Raw genomic sequence first — 14,254 nt, forward strand, 5'->3', positions numbered from 1 at the left:
TAGCGGGTACTTAACCCTTACAAAAGGCACACACTAAAACATATAGTCTACAAAAAAAAAAAAGTCACGGAAGCAAAACGGTGAGTTTATGTGAACTTTTTAACAACTTTGAACTACCGGTATTTAACAACATGGTACTCACATTATTTTTTTATTATGGTTCTGTCACAAATCCATCGAAGTCTTCATCTTCTGTGTCTGAATTGAACAGCTTGTCTTCTAGCTGTGGCCACCTCGCTTTGTTTCTGCAGAAACTCCGTTTGGTTTTTTTAACTGGCGCCATTTTCGGGGGTCCTTAGACAAATAAATGTTGTTTTGCAGGATACCTGTAGTATACGGTAACTACCGGAGGAGTGGCGGAGGTAAGTGTATGTACCACGGACTCACAGACTCTTCTCTGATTGGTTTATCGCCGGCAGCGTACGTACTCTACGCTACTAGCGTATGTACTTTACGTATTACGTAATGTTCTCCAATTGGTTTATCGCTGCCAGGGTACGTACTCTACGCTGCTAGTGTACGTACTTTACGTATTACATCCTTGTGTCAGCAGGAAATGGTCCAATATTCCAACGGTCAAAGACAACGTCGGTCGTTTTTACAGATTTTGGAATTCAGTGCGCACATAAGGCGCACCGGATTATAGGGCGCACGGCCGATTTTTGTGAACATTTAAGGCTTTTAGGTGCGCCTTATAGTGCGGAAAATCCAAGTATCGTGATAAATATTGTATCGGGAGATAAGTGTGTCACGCTAGGCGCAATACTACTGCATATGCGAGCGCTAACCATGGTGTGTTTTCTTTAATACGGCCTGTCAGCTGACAGTGTCACGCTCCCCATCCGGACGTCCAGTCCTTCCTGGAAAACTCTCATCTTTGAGAAAGAGTATAACATCTTCTGCATAGAGGATTACATAAATTATCATTTACACTCGATGCATATCTGCACAGCATTGCACTCTAACATGTTTGAACTTATGCACTATTTGTAAATCGCAAATGCCAATATTATCTTTCATCCTGAACTTTATATGTAGTCCACACGTGCTGCAGTACGACGTGGATATTTTGCTCTATGTCACTTACACGGTATCGGGTGGTCCGAGACATTTCCGGGGGCATTGGTATGTTGAGTACTGGCTCCACAGTCTGCAGGGATACAACAGAACAGAATAATGCAGGCGAGCTGGAGCCGGGGTACTCTGCACAGTTCGATGCTGCTGCCTCTAACCGACACCAACAAGAGAAATCAATTAGACCTACTCGCTTGCTATCCAAGAGACTCTCGCCATGGGAAAGGGTAGAGCAAATCAAAGTACTCTGGAAAAAAAATAGGAAGGTAGCAGAAGAGGAAAGTACACTCAAGTGGCAGTTAGTTGTCTGCTTTGTAAGATCACCCATCACTGACCTCAAGATAACGTTCACTCTTTGTGTGTTCATCTCAGACCAGCTTAGAATTCTGGACACTTTCAAAACTCAAAAACACTAATGTAAAGCTTTTGCATGTACTGTCCTTTCAGGTCAACAACCAGAAAAAAAACAAATGTGACACAAATGTTCATCATTCTGCAAACCCGGCTGTCCTGAACACCTCAGAATCACATGGTTTGGGTTCTAATTTATACCCCAGAGCCGTTCCAGCATCCCCTTGGAGGTCAAGCTACAACTGTTGTGTTTTTCCTGCAACGAAAATAGAATACAAGTCAGAATATGGGATAGGTGTATGATTTACTTGCCTGGGACCTTAAAAAAAAAAAATCCTTTTCACATTGAATATTAAATAGTTTAAAATTGTAGGATGAGTGTGGCTAGTGTTCACAGCTCATGATTTATTCATAGTATTTTACAGCGAGCTTAAGTACATCCTCGATGTAATTTAAAAATATATGAAGTGCCACAGACAATGTAGACATCTCTTCTGTTTTAATTCCAAGCTTGACTACATCGACTTCCTTAAAGATAGTTATAAAATAATTTTGCAGCGCTGGCTGAGGTCATTGAAAGCAATCCGCCAGTTGATGCTTTATGCATATTTCATTGGAAGGAGCTTGGCGCGGTAGCGTAAACACTTAGACTGAGGATGCCCTGTATGGATTCTGCAGAGCCCAGAGGTCCCATAGTCTTTGATCGGATTGAAAGTAGACACTTTTTGATCACGACTGAGTTTGGATATTTATGTCAAATTCCTTACAGGAAAAGCTCAAAAGAACGGAGATAGGGTGTCACCCATGGGTAGGGGCGTGCCATTATCCTCAAGATGCTGATGTTATGGCATTTTGACCGTTCTGGAGTGCCGAAGCTTCTTGTTTCATTCAGTGTTTCAAGTGTATAAACAATGTATTTTTTTTCTCTCAAGCCATTTTTTTTTCTTTTTTTGCTTTGAGTATGTCAAAATGGCAAATAATTTTCTCCCAGACTTGTTTCAGTTCATTTTTGGAAACAGAGAATCATTTACTGAAGAGAATATTTATGTATTAATGAATAATGTTTGGAAGCAAAGAGTTTGAGCACGAAATGTCACCACCATAGTGTCATGAACATTTCAAGGCAGTCAGTTTATGAAAACTGACTGTTCGACTTATGTTTTTCATTTCCGAAACAATGAATCATTTTCTTTATTTGGCACCTTTTTTGTTTTTTGAAACAGTTAACCATTCTCTGAAGCAGTTTGTTTATTCAGTGCTTCAAGGGTTCAAAAACAATTTATTATTTTGTGAACCAGCAGTTTAGTTGGATGGTTTAAGTATTTCAAACAACTGCTTCGGAGAGTCTTTCAAGTATTTCAAAAACAGTATTTTTTTCTGAAACAATTTGATTTACATTGTTGAAATGCTGATTCATTTCTTAAAGCAAGGAATCATCAATTTGCACTCTGTTTCATCATGTTAGTGTCTCAACATTGTTTAATTTGTTTCTGCTTTGAACATTTTGAATCTAAAGCAAATAATTCATTTGTGTTGAAAACACTAAACTTCAATTTTGTGGTTTTAGCATTTTAAAAACCATTTTGAAACCATTTTCTGAAACAATTTCATTTTAATTTTGAAGGATTATAGAAGATTGACATTTTTTGAAACAATTTGTTCATTTGATTCAAAGCTGTGGTGGATAATGTGTCAAGTAGGTAAGTTTATAGTACATTTTGAAGTCTTTCTTCTCTTCAACTTGTATATATTACAGCCAGTGACAGTCATTCCACAAATCAGAAATTCAATGTGACAAAGAATGTTTCATATGAAAGCTTCAAAATCTTAAAAAAAATGGTCATACATACTCGAAGTTGAAAAGTGATATGAGAGAAACCGCAAAATGGGGCAACAATTTAAAAACAAGGTTTAGGTACGAGCCTGTACTGATATGAAATATGAAAGTTATAGGCTTTAGGAAGTCATGCTCAGTCTATAATCCCATGTGTACAATCCCCTGACACAGCACACATATAAACACAGCGCCCCCGCCTCCCACTCAGACCCTCTGTAGGTTTGGCTGTGGGTGCTCGGCAGATCCCTCGGCATCATGACTGAATAACAATGAGGGTTTTGGGAGGGATCAGTTCTCCAGCACAGACTTATACCAGGTAGGGTTTATATAAAACCCAGAGCTTTCTGCCAGTTTAAGACAACAAAAAAATGGTACCAAACACTCCCAATTTGTTCTTGAAGGGATTGCACGTCTTCGGTTATGTGTTGTGTCTCATAATACCAGGTGTCGTGCTTGTATGCGCGAGCCAGTACTTGTTTTTATGTCATTTGTTGTCTCCTCGGCATCATCGTCGCCTACTTTGAAGTCACCCCGTTCTCTTATCTTCCTCCTCTTCGTTTTGTTTTCTCCTTCGTGTGTTCTGACAAAAGAAGGCTGGGGTCTGTCAAAACCCATCCTTTCTTCTGTCTGCCTTGTCAACTTATTTCGGTGGGCTGCCATAGAAATTCACTCAGCCTTGACACCTCGGCGCTTCTTCAAATGTCAAAACGGAGTGAAGTGTTGCCTTTTTCTGTATGATTCCGTTTATGATTTCATATTCTGATATATTTTCCTAATGATGCAGTTCCCATCATCCATATTTCAGCTTGCCAGGGATTTCAATTTTTAAATATTATTACTTATTTATGCTTTATAAGCACAGCTGACAGGACATGCGGGATGTCTTTAGTCGGTGTTTGCTTGTTAGCACCTTAGTGCTACAATGAAAAACAAGATGTTGAAATTATGAGTTTCACTGAATTGAAACTATTTGTTTACATTTATAGCATCATATCCACATACAGTGGTTCTGAGGCTTTTCATGTCCCACATGAAATCTATTCCTGATATAGCTCAAACCCTTCAAGAAGGTGAGAAAACCTTTTGAGAGGCAATTCACAGATAGATAGATAGATACCCCTCATTGAAGAGTAGGTTGTGTAATAGACCAGTGGTTCTCCAACGGGGTTATTAGGTATCACTGGACTTACACATTCTGCACCTCTCTCTGCTGTGCCACAAGCTGATTAGCTCACTTACGTGTGCTCAGTCAATTGAATACAAACAGTTACCAGAATGAGTAGGTAGAGATGGAAAATCTGTAGGTTACATGGTACTTGAGGACCAGATTTGAGAACTACTTCAATACAGGAACAAAGAGAAACTGATGTTGATGCCCTTACATTTTTGGGGCAATCTGGAGAATTCTATGACATCTTTTTTGAAGTTGCAAAGTGTTCCCCATACAAAAGCCTTGTTGCCATTGGAGAGAATTGCACGCTGTCTAGGTTGTACTAGGCGTGTGCCCAGCCCACCAGAGATTAGGTGGACAACAGATGGGTGTAGGTATGCATTCTACTAAACAGACATCAGGGTGTGTAGCAGAATGACATGTTGAAAAAGGACATGTAAAAAGTATGGCCACACCAGATGGCCACCCCACTTCGTCTGGTCTGCTTGAGATTTCTTGCGCTAATCAAAAAATGCCACGTGAGTAATCTTACAGACAAAAACCCACACTCAGTGGTGACCATGGTGTGATTTTTACCTTCATTCATCAAAAGTGCTAGTCCAGATACTCTCCATAGGACACTGTTGCAATATATTACTTGCAACTGAACACATCGCAAGGGACTTACTTTTAAGAGGAAGAAAGGAAGTCGCAATAAATGGAATCAACCAAAAGTGAGTTGTATCAGTCAATATGCATGTCATTCCATTGGGACCTAATGATAATGTGGCGTACATCTCATTGTATTTCCATTTTTTAATGGGAAAAGAAAGATGTCCACCAATTAAAGCATCACACTTCTACTTAAAAGCCAATGAGAATGAAGTTAACACAAGCTGCCGGAAGGCAATTTTGGGCATATCCCACGTAAGATGCTTCAAGAAGACAGACATTAGGACCGACTCGAATAAAAGGAGGATGTTCTTCAATCATTTGCTTCCCCAGATGTTGCAAAGAAGACATATTGTATGCCACGTGTTCTGACATATAGTCCAGAGTATGTTCTCCCATCATCCAGATAAAGTATGGAAATATGCCACAGATAGCATTAGGTTTCAGTGAGGTGGGAATCGATGCAAGGTTAAAATTAAATTTGGCCCAAAGAGCCTTTAGGCAAAGTGGAATTTGAAAATATCGTTTATTATCCCCTGGGTGTCTGATCTGTGTGGGTCGGAGATGGACGGTGAGTGTAACCATGATGGAAAATGGCAGAGGTATGCTATGAAGGAAGGGAAACACCCTCATTTCACTCCTAATGTGCCTCCCCTTTGATTGCCTAATTCGGTTAGGGCCATGTGTCCCTTATTGGATCATATCAAAGGTCAGAGGCGTCCTGTAGACAAATCAATCTCCCCGTCTGAGGAGGCGCAGCGGAAGCAGGGATTGAAGGAGAGCCGATCCATCTAGTGGGCCCTGAATGGAGGCGAGTGAGGAGAAAGAGGAGCAGGGCAGGAAAAAATTATGGCATCTGCTGCTCGGAGAAAAGTGGGTGAGGAAGGTGAGATTGTACTGTTGACTTGGGGAAACTGATGTGCTTGGAGAGAAAAAGAGTTTACATTATTGCCTGCAAGATAAAAGGATTTTTTTTGAGAGAGCGAGAGAGAGAGAACCTTGGCACATTATGGCCCCCAGCATGTGCTTACCAGGCTGCTATACCACTGTTACAGATAAAATATGCCCCAACTAGTTGAGAGCGAAGTGACCTGATTTTACTAATGTATTTATTTTAAAAAGCCATGTAAATCTTTGTGTCACAGTTAAGTTTAATTTCAAACAGCTGATGGCAACCGTACAGATTTTTGTTTGCTTGTGGAGGGGAATTTTTCTTTGCCTTCGCTTGCGCCTGCGGTGAGAAAGTTCTTGACCTTACTCCTTGAAGTGATTGCTATAGTAATTTAACTCAGAAGTAAGTCCTATATAGGTCCTGAGACTCATTGGTGCTGGTATTTATCTCTGGAACCTGTAGCATCAATCAGATGAGAGTCTATGACTACCCCTAGATGCATTTCAAAGCAAGTTAATTCCCCAGAAAAGGGGAACGTTTTACAATTGCGTGGACTGAGACAATGTGGATGAAGTGTCTTGTCCAAGGGCACAGACAGGTAGCATGAGCGGGATTCGAGCCCTGGTCTACATATTTGCAGAGTAGCTCTTTATCCACTGAGTTGCCTGCTCTACAATGTAATTATGCATAAATAAACTGATTTGATTTCCTAAAGATGTTGAGATTTGAAAATGAAATATGGCATTTGATGGCAGATACATTCCCATGATTCATCATGCTGCTGCTTGCACTGTTTTTCATTTACAGTTTATACAAGTTTACCATGAACCACCATTATCTACTGTGTACCAACATGTAATCAACTTGTTGTCTAAGCAACTATTTTTATATGTTAGCAAGAAACTTTAAGAATACTTCTTGGGTCAAAGTGATTTGATTTAAGATCGCTTCAATGTGGTAGTTAGGGCAGCAGCTAGTACAGTTCCTGGAAGGTCAGGCAACCTGCTTTCCAGGAACTTCCTACATTTGGTCTGAAGATCTACCTCCCAAAAGCACCAAAGATCGAGGGCAGTGTTTCCCAATCCTCTTCCTCAGGGTTCCATTTCTTCCTGCTCTAAGAGCACATAATGTGGTGTGCAGTACGTTGGGTCCCAAGGATCAGGTTGGGAAACACTTCCTGAGAGAATCAGACCCTTAATACAACAGACAGGTTTTGCACCTCTTGGACCAAACTGAAAAGTCCAAAATGAACAAAACAGATTAAGTGTGAAATCCCCTTGAACTTGACCAATAGAACATCACAAGTTGTAGTGTGGAGTACCAAAAATGTAGCGGGGGGAGCATCGTACGCCCATCAGCATCAGATCACCACTTGATCTCTTGACGTAAACTTCAACGTAAAGCTTCCCTACAGTATAGAGTTCCATGTGTGCTTCTTTTAGTTGGTCTGCTAAAGGTTGTTCGTAGTGAAACCACTTTACCCTCTCCGAGTCATTACGGCAGACTTCTTAGAAGGTCGTTCAGTAGATACTCATAATTAAGGCAGTGTTACATAAAAACACTCGCGGTGGGCAAAGTTTATAGGTGAGTATAAATCATCCACAGTTTAATGCCAGCGAGATGTTTAATTTGGGCTCTCTGAGTGCATAATTAATTCAATTAGCCCTCAAACTGCTTGCAGAGTGGACCCAGGTAGCCCTCTGGTCTCCCTACATTAAAAGGCAATAGTTTATTTCTTCCTGTTAGATTAAAACTCATTGTGTAATAACTCACTGGAGCCTTCCCTGCAGACACCGTTACAATGGTTCAGCGTGAGATAATGTTTGCTCAAACAACTCTCAATGAGATTCAGCGCTCCTATGACACCATTACTCTGAGTTTGTTGCCGAGTCAGGCCGGCTGGGTCTACGCTGCCTCGGAATGTCGAAGCACAGAGGCGCCAGAAGAGACAGAACACCTCTCCTTACAGATTATACGTCTACGGACACGCTAACAAGCTTGCATTTCACCTCTGCCCGAAACAAACAGGTTATCGTGGTGGTTTTTTTTTTTTGTTTGTTTTCGCACTCTAGCCAGTCACGTAATGCATCCGTTACATGAAAAGATGCTCATACGGCAGCCTGAGCAGGTGGACAACAAGGCTGCTTACACATTCCTGCTAATTGCAGTCAGTCGATGAAACGTAACTGAAGCTAAGATGATGCACAAGAGCACCAAGCAATCAAAGCGGCATCGGCCTGCATGAGCCAGAGTGTTTTAAATGGATTACACTAGTGTGTCATTGCGATTACACGCTCCTCGCAGCGACAGCGACAAGATGGATTGGATTTTACTGCTTTTCAGCACATCTTTTTGCTGTCTTTTCTCCTCCAACTTGAGTGCATGTTTTATGTATTATGGCATGCATTTGTGATTGCTGTTGAATTCGCTCACAAACAGTACTTTTCATCCCCCTCCCCCCACCAAAGGAGGCATTTTATGCAAAGTAACATGTCTGAGTGAGAACCGCCTGACTCCCGAAATATCCAAAACCAACAATAATTTACATTAGAGCCTGACCGATGTGGATTTTTTGAGGCTGATGCCGATAACGATATTTGGATGAAAAAATGCCGATAATCGATAAATCGGCTGATTTGCTGATAGCCGATAAATCAGCCGATATATATATTTTTTTTATGAATAAAATGTTCTTTTTTGGACCCTTAACAAAAAAGGTATGAGCTAAAAGTTGAAGCTTTGACCTCATATTGATTAACTTTATAACAGAGAAGAATTTTCAAGTTCAAAAAATGCAAAAATGCAATTGGAGCAGTTAGGGCCAACTAGTAAGACATCACTCCTGAAAATGAACTTTGCCATATCACGTGAGATAAATCTGCCCTATGATTGAATTTTGGAAAACCATGTGACGGAGAACCAATTCCGATTGGACACTCACATTGTGCACGTCATCACACATCTTCTATGAGGAGTTCCAAGATGGCCGACAGTGGATCGAAAGTCTGCGGAGTTAACTTTCCAGCAATAAAAAAAAGTAAGTTTCTATCTCATATCATTAAAAAGTTATTTACAATTTAGTAAATCTTGGTCCCAGCCATCGTATACGACGGCGCCGGCCCCAGAGGGTTAATGGCGAACGGCAGTAATTCCCAGAACCCTTCCAGACGACCAGTGAATGTGAATGTTTCAACCTCTTAGCAGTAAACAAAAGTTTTTCATGCTAGAAATAAGGTCTACACAACGTGGGCTTAATAAAAAGCGTGACCGACACAATGAAGCACATTTCACACATTACTCCATAAACTGAGTTAATTAAACTGAGTTGAACTGAAACAGGAAAAATGTGGGGTGAATGTAATTGCAAAGTTATTACAAACAACATCCTTATAAACTTACTTGTATGCTTTTGTCACCCTATCAGTGCAGTGTGACGGTGAACTATGGGGGCCGGAGATTAACACATTTAAGCAGGGGTGTAACTTCGATAACAGATAATCAGATAACTCAAAAGTTATCTTCGATAAAGATAAAATAATAAACCACCCAAAAATGTATCGGAAGTTACAGATAACCGATAACAGATAAATTCCAATATTACTTCTGACACATCTACAATTAGTAGAAGAACAAATTTAATAGCTTACAATAATATTAAAAATAAAAACAGACCCCAACAATGAGACCACACTTTTCTTTCTGCATTCTGCCCCTGCTGGAAGCTCTTATTTACTACAGAGCTCCCAACACAGAGGCACTCAGAGCAGCCATAAAGCCAACTCTCTATCAATTATGACACTCCGGTCAGGCGCAGGTCTTGAAAAATAAAGTCATGCTGACTTATGGTTTTGATTATAAATAACATTAATACCGATAGAATAACTCCATTAATGTCAATTATGTCATTTGTACAAAGTTAAAATATAATATATCTTTTAATGTTGAGTAATGCACTAATTCTGAGGTTTTGTAACAAACAGACAGATTGCAAAGGATTCTGGGTAAAAGTGCCTCTTTTTGGAGCGAGGCGGAGGGGAAGGCGAAGGGCTACAAATCCCTCCGTTTGGAGGGGTAGGAGGAGCTTACTACTGTCTCTGAAAAAACAAACATGGCGCCGAAAGAGCCGCACAAATGAAACGGCTTTCATTACAAATTACGCTGTTTAGAAAGTTATAACTTGCCAAAAAACTTTACAGGCAGTTGTCTATGACAGCAGCGTGTCTGCTGCTGGATGCATGTTGCGTATGTTGTCGTTCTGAAGAATATTGTAACGTCGCTCGTGCGCTGCGTTATAATGCATATACACATGAACGCTACGATAAGACACTTTTATATCTCACAACGGAGAAAATCATGATAAAGTGTAAGCATGTTAATTAGTATGTTCATAAATCTTTGGATAATATCAATCCCTGCTGTTGGATTTCAAGGTCTGTAACGTGTGTATTTTGTAAACAAACGGAGCCCTGAACACACTCATCTAATATGCTTACAGGCAGAAAATGAAAAGTTTCATCAATGGGAATAAGTTGGAAAATATATACACACACATGTATATGTGTAACACATAACCTGACGTCCTAATAGACTCATATTATTTGTCAAGGAAATTTCTAAAGGAAATAAGGCTGGATGCAAAAAATGGGAGAATTTGAAAAAGAAATAAGGTTGTAATTCCATTAAAAAAGTGAAACTTGTATAATGTATACATTCATTGCACACAAAAAAAGCCATTTGCAAAGCCAAAAAGTTAATTTGACAATCATCTGACATAATCAGGGTCAAAATAAATAGAACACTGCGATTTTCACTTAATAAAACTCAGACATGACAGTAATTTTAAATAACTTGTCCAAAATTTGTTTGGTTAAAATTTGAACCATAAGTTAAAAACGTATGCCTCTGGATGACTTAGGTGATATCGGCAACTTTTTGGTATGGTGTTAAAGGAAATGGGTTTTTTTTTCTTTTGGGGTTGTTTCTCTTTTCTCTGCACATGATTGAGAAGCTTTTAATACAAGCAGCTCTCTTCTATTTGCAAAGGTTATGGCTGTGTGTCTGTTACAAAACTTTTAACAGGTGAGTGCTAAACTAATTTTAAAAATGCTTGGTCCGATAATGGTTTTTAAAGTTATCTAAAAAGATAATCCGATAAAGAAAATATTATCTTTGATAATTATCGAATTATTGGAAGTGTGCCCACCACTGATTCAGCACCTAAAAACTGGATGCACCTCATGATGGTATCATGAGTAAATAGATTAAATCACTTTTCTTGATGCCTTGTTGTGTGTTGGGGGGTGTGGCTGGACATTTGTGGTGTTCTTTTCTTTGCTCTCCGGGTGGCGTGAGGGCTGATTTGTCTGTGGAGAAGGTGCTGGCTGAAGAGTCCTTCACCCTCATCAACATCATGTGCAGCACCTGTGAATGGTGCTCACGTGCAGCCTTAAGGACTTTCAGCTGAAGCAGATAATTGGATGGCGTTCTGCATTTAAGTCATGTGTGATTCAAGCAGAATTGCCGGGAACTTGACCTTGTGATGTTCGTTTGTGAGACGCTGAGGACCGCGCCTGGGTTTGACACATCGTGCCTCTGAAGGAAGAAGGGTGAGGGACACATGCTGTCAGCACACATCAGAGGTGATTAATTGTTTGACTAATTGTTGATAGTAACTTGGTATTTTGTTACGCAGTATATTTGAATTGTGATGAGAGTTGTGCAGCTCGCTTCTCACTGCCGTGGCGTGCGGACCGGTGATCCTCCACCTGTTGTGAGAAGCTGCTCATTTGCATAAAGTTTAAAATACAGACCTGAATGTGTTGCTGATGGTGTGCGTCTTTTGAGGGATATTGGTTGTAACTGCTGACTTACCTCACCTCTTCTATCCTTCGCAGAGAGTCGGTTTGTCGTGTCCACCTGGGGGGTGTTTGGCGGAACAGTGAGTCCAGAAGCGCCGGGCTTCGATCCTTTTGGGCGCTGGAGAGTGTGCCAGCCTTCACTCCACCAAACTGACGCTATTTTAGTTTTTACACTTTATTATGCACCAGCGGGTGAAACAAATAAATTGTTTTTGTTATTGGAACCGCTTTCTGGTTATTTTTAACGCTGGGTTCCGTCTGACGCAGGTCCACTCCTCAACCCGCGTCGACACATAACATGCCTTTTCCATCAGGAACTGGTGTGAGATCAGGTTGGACATATCACACTTCACCGTATCATAGTATAACTTCAACACATTTCTCAACAAATATTACTGTGATGCCATGACATGCACATCAACATTATGGGCTCTATGAAAAGACAAATGATTGCCAAAGTTATGCCAACATTTGCAATGGAAAAAATACATTTTCGAACACCTTGAAAATCAAACAAATTTTAAATCAAGACCACCGAACAATCATGGAAGATCCCGGATCATCATGGACACAATCCAAGGAAAAAGTAAATATATATAAGTAAAATAAACTAAAACTTCCAATGTATGGACAAGGTTTGAAACCATAACCTTCTGGGATGCATATCGCTGAAAGTGTAAACCAGGTTAAAACAGCTTGTTTTCCAATGGAAATTACATTTCCAGTGGCACTGTGCCACCAAAACGAAAACCAATGCTGTTTTCGACAAACAAAAAGTTTAATTTAGTAGATTATTTACTCATGTTGAGCAGCTGTAAGGGAAAAATTTTTTTACTGGTTACCCCTTCGCAACACGCTAAACGAACTTAGCTTCGTTATTCTACGTGTCACATCAACGTGCCCCCTCATTAGCCGTTCAGATTTTAACCATCACTGCATTTTGCCTGCTGGGTCACAGTGTAATGTGTGTGATTTCAGCAACCCAATTAATCCATGAAGAAATTCATTGCCAATGACTTTTTACAATCAATTTTCTTAATTAGCGGTAGCAGTCCTGGATTCACCTGTGTTTCTTGCCGATACGCTAAAACACTTTCCAATTCCTCATATGCAATGTAGCATTTCCAAATGTATTTTTGATATTGAGCCTCAGGGGGCCTGAGAAAATGATAAACCTCCACTTTATAGAAACACAACCAGCAGTTTTTCCTCAGCACTGCCATATCCCACCGTCCTCATCACTCACTCCTTATTTAATAATAACGTTCTTTCTGAACACTCTTATCTTTCTTTCAGCATCCTTTCCCTGTCAGTATAACATATCACTGCAGCCACTGGAATATAGACTACAGTAACAATTTGCCAAGCAACTCACAACTTATGTAATGTACCATGTGTCATAAACCTTACTCATAAGGAATTATTTAATAATACGGCTTCAGGAGACTCCTCCAATTCCAACATAATATCCGCAGAATATCAAGAGATATTGGAAGGTGGGTGTGCAGAAGGTTGTGTCTCAAGGGAGCCAATTATGAACACAGACAGTTTCAATAACACAGTTGTGAATGAAGAGCATCAAAAATAAAGTGGAATAAAAGACAGACCCAAATTACTTTACAAGATGATTGGACATTCCTGCATGCTGTACATTGAGTGAACAGTCGGGCCGCTCGGTTGAGAAACTGGTTTTGTAAATTATCAAAAAAATTAAAGCATTTCTTCAGAAAATGAAATGCCAAACATACTAAAATGGCACCCTCTAGTGGATAGTGCGAATGGACCTCAAATCAAGTCGCTAGCTTTATCTGACCCTCATTCATTCCAACACATTTTGCACAAATAGAATGAAAACTCTTGTATTTGCTTTGTCAAAATACAAAGACATCCACGACGGGACATAATAACAGTGATGACGATAAACATTTTCTGTGTATTACCTGATTTGAATTACCCAGTGTGCTGTCTATCTATATGTTATGCACATTTGATTCCTCACCACATTAACCGAAATGCTAACTCCAGTGAGCATGTGGCCACGTCTTTGCAATTCTGTTAGTATTTGCAATTCATGCTAACTGGGGCTGCTAATAACACGTGGTTAAACACAATTAGCCTGACTGCATATGAAAACATGACCACACATGCTATCGCTAACCCCGGGTTATGTTTTCTTTAACACGGTCCATTCGTAATTTGTCTCTTCGGACAACCGAATGGTGGGTTCAAAAAAAGCAGTTAAAAACAACAACAAACAATGCTTCTGTTAGTTGGGGCATTGCGCCCTTGTAGGGCAACCTAACTTCTAGCTTCACTTCCATCCTGTCTAATGTTGCATGTAGCAGACTATAATCTGGTTGTTTTCAGTGAAAAGACTGGAATATTCTCGCACAGCTGGCTGTAAGACTGCCAGTTGCACA

General features: G+C 40.1%; 1 long non-coding RNA gene across 1 annotated transcript in view; it reads left to right on the plus strand.

Annotated features, from left to right (window-relative positions):
- LOC117505144 overlaps positions 1-14,254 on the plus strand; it is a 512,557-nt gene that overhangs the window by 10,208 nt on the left and 488,095 nt on the right. The window lies entirely within an intron of this gene.

Source organism: Thalassophryne amazonica, chromosome 23 (assembly GCF_902500255.1).
Source record: "Thalassophryne amazonica chromosome 23, fThaAma1.1, whole genome shotgun sequence".
NCBI lineage: Eukaryota > Metazoa > Chordata > Actinopteri > Batrachoidiformes > Batrachoididae > Thalassophryne > Thalassophryne amazonica.